The 3634-nt window shown below is 48.0% G+C and overlaps 1 pseudogene; it reads right to left on the reverse strand.

The window, feature by feature from the left end:
- Nucleotides 1–598: 598 nt before the first annotated feature.
- Nucleotides 599–1208, reverse strand: LOC144480151 (large ribosomal subunit protein eL19 pseudogene; annotated as a pseudogene).
- Between the last annotated feature and the right edge of the window lie 2426 nt (nt 1209–3634).

Genomic DNA, 3634 nt, shown 5'->3' on the forward strand with positions numbered 1-3634 from the left:
TGCCCTTAAATGTATTTAGCTGCTTCAGGTGATCGAGCTCTGCTTATGGTTGAACTCCTGGCTCAACACTGGTGGAACTGAACTCAAGGCAGTTAATTAATAATCATTTTTATAATCATTTTGACCTATCAATATTCCTGTATACTCAGATTTGCCTGATGTTCACAACAACAGCAAATTCAAACCTCACAGGTTAGCTTTCGCTGAGCGTTTTCTTTAAACTGACAGGCTGTTAGCTGATTGCCATATTTAAATTCATCGGCAAACAAAATGCAAAAATCTACAGAGCCGGTTAACAAGGCAACCGTTATGCTTGGTGCTCGCATCAAATGCTGCAACTTAGAGTCTGTGTGTACTCTGCATTTTAAACATCTCAGCATTGAATAATTTCAGCTTCTGAAGGCATTGACACACCAGCTTTTAAAGGGAACACGCACTGCTTTCCCCGACAGTGTTTGACATTATTTACAGACACTCTGTACGTCTATTAAACTCAACTTGACAACACCTCCCCCCTTCCGGATAAAAATGTGCCATCAACATGAGACAATGGCTTCCTTGTTTTTCTTCCGTGGTCTGAGACATTTTGAAATACTTTTCAAGTCTGTCCAAGAGATCTAGTTTTAGTTCTTTCAGACTCTTCCTCCTTAAACAACGTCTTAATAATCTCTTCCTTTTTGGCGTGCCAACGTTCTTCATGGCGCCTATGAACCTCCTTCCTCCTGTGAGTTTCAGCCTGGACAGCCAGTCGCTTCTTGCGAGCCTTGTCTACATTTTAGTTTGTGAATGTGCTCCACCAAGATACGTTTATTCTTGAAGACAGTACCCTTGCCCTTCAGATACATGTTGTGATACATGTGGCGATCGATCTACTTGGGCCCAACGTATCTGCGAAGTAGACGCCTCAGAGTTTTCATTCTCCTCATCAAGGCCACTTTCTTCTGCATGCGAGCATTAGCTCTATCCATTCGCTTATTGAAGCCCATGTTCCATTCCTTCCTGTGCGTAAGGGTGTTCTTCCTGCATCAAACATGCGAGGGTACAGTCACAGGCTTGCGGATAATTTAACCATCTTTCATTAATTTTCTGATTTGTTGACGGGAATTGGCATTGGCCATCTGATCCAGCCATACCTTCGCCTTGCCACAGCGCAAAACGTCGGAGGCCAGCCTCTTCTGAAGCCCGAGCCTAATCATTGCCGCTTTTCGACGGAAAGGCAATTTTCAGTACCCACGAACTAAGTCCAACTTCATGATGTAAGTATCCTGTCCTCCTTTTTCCCAGTAAGAAGTTTACCAACACCAGGTTAAAGTCCAACAGGTTTATTTGGTAGCAAAAGCCACACAAGCTTTCGGAGCTGCAAGCCCCTTCTTCAGGTGAGTGGGAATTCTGTTCACAAACAGAGCATATAAAGACATAAACTCAATGTACATGAATAATGGTTGGAATGCGAATACTTACAACTAATCAAGTCTTTAAGAAACAAAACAACATGAGTGGAGAGAGCATCAAGACAGGCTAAAAAGATGTGTATTGTCTCCAGACAAGACAGCCAGTGAAACTCTATGGGGGTTACAAATAGTGGGACATGAACCCAATATCCCGGTTGAGGCCGTCCTCGTGTGTGCGGAACTTGGCTATCAGTTTCTGCTCAGCGACTCTGCGCCATCGTGTGTCGCAAAGGCCACCTTGGAGAACGCTTACCCGAATATCAGAGGCCGAATGCCCGTGACCGCTGAAGTGCTCCCCAACAGGAAGAGAACAGTCTTGCCTGGTGATTGCCGAGCGGTGTTCATTCATCCGTTGTCGCAGCATCTGCATAGTTTCCCCAATGTACCATGCCTCGGGACATCCTTTCTTGCAGCGTATCAGGTAGACAACGTTGGCCGAGTTGCAAGAGTATGTACCGTGTACCTGGTGGATGGTATTCTCACGTGAGATGATGGCATCTGTGTCGATGATCCGGCACGTCTTGCAGAGGTTGCTGTGGCAGGGTTGTGTGGTGTCATAGTCACTGTTCTCCTGAAGGCTGGGTAGTTTGCTGCGGACAATGGTCTGTTTGAGGTTGTGCGGTTGTTTGAAGGCAAGAAGTGGGGGTGTGGGGATGGCCTTGGCGAGATGTTCGTCTTCATCAATGACATGTTGAAGGTTCCGGAGGAGATGCCGTAGCTTCTCCGCTCCGGGGAAGTACTGGACAACAAAGGGCACTCTGTCCACTGTGTCCCGGGTTTGTCTTCTGAGGAGGTCGGTGCGGTTTCTCGCTGTGGCGCGTTGTAACTGTTGATCAATGAGTCGAGCGCCATATCCTGTTCTTATGAGGGCATCTTTCAGCGTCTGGAGGTGTCTGTTGCGATCCTTCTCATCTGAGGAGATCCTGTGTATACGGAGGGCTTGTCCGTAGGGGATGGCTTCTTTAACGTGTTTAGGGTGGAAGCTGGAGAAGTGGAGCATCGTGAGGTTATCCGTGGGCTTGCGGTACAGTGAGGTGCTGACCTGACCGTCCTTAATGGAGATGCGTGTGTCCAAGAAGGCAACCGATTCCGTAGAGTAGTCTATGGTGAGTCTGATGGTGGGATGGAACTTGTTGATGTCATCATAGAGTTGTTTCAGTGATTGTTCACCATGAGTCCAAAGGAAGAAAATTTCATCGATGTACCTAGTGTATAGCATCGGTTGAAGGTCCCGTGCTGTGAAGAAGTCTTATTCGAACCTGTGCATGAAGATGTTGGCATATTGAGGTGCGAATCTGGTCCCCATGGCTGTTCCGTGTGTCTGGATGAGGAACTGGTTGTTGAAGGTGAAGATATTGTGGTCTAGGATGAAGCGGATGAGATGTAAAATTGCATCTGGAAACTGGCAGTTGTTGGCGCTGAGCACTGAGGCCGTTGCAGCAATGCCATCGTCATGGGGGATGCTGGTGTAGAGTGCCAAGACATCCATTGTGACGAGTAGTGCTCCTGGTTCAACTGCTCCATGTGTGCCGCGTTTCTGTAGGAAGTCTGTCGTGTCGCGACAAAAGCTGGGGGTTCTTTGTACAATGGGTTGCAGGATGCCCTCGACATAGCCGGTGAGGTTCTCGCACAGGGTCCCATTGCCCGATATGATGGGACGGCCGGGTGTGTTTGCCTTGTGTATCTTCGGGAGGCAGTAGAGATCTCCAACGCGGGGAGTACGTGGGATGAGAGCACGGAGGGTGTTCTGAAGGTCCGGATCAAAGGTCTTGATCGGAGTGTTGAGTTGACGGGTGTGTTCTTTGGTCGGATCTGCAGGTAACTGTCTGTAGTGTTCCTCATTGTTTAGTTGTCAGTAAACTTCTTTGCAGTAATCCGTTCTGTTCAGTATGACGATGGCCCCTCCTTTGTCTGCTGGTTTGATAACAATGTTGCAGTTGGTCTTGAGAGCGTGGATGGCGTTACGTTGTGCTTTGGTGATGTTCGGGGCTGTCTTGTGAGTGCGGCTGATGAATTTGGTGTTGACGCACCTCCTGACAGCTTGGGCATACATGGAGCGGAGAAGCTATGGCATCTCCTCCGGAGCCTTCAACATGTCATTCATGAAGACGAACATCTCGCCAAGGCCATCCCCACACCCCCACTTCTTGCCTTCAAACAACCGCACAACCTCAAACAGACCA

Source organism: Mustelus asterias, chromosome 28 (genome assembly GCF_964213995.1).
Source record: "Mustelus asterias chromosome 28, sMusAst1.hap1.1, whole genome shotgun sequence".
NCBI lineage: Eukaryota > Metazoa > Chordata > Chondrichthyes > Carcharhiniformes > Triakidae > Mustelus > Mustelus asterias.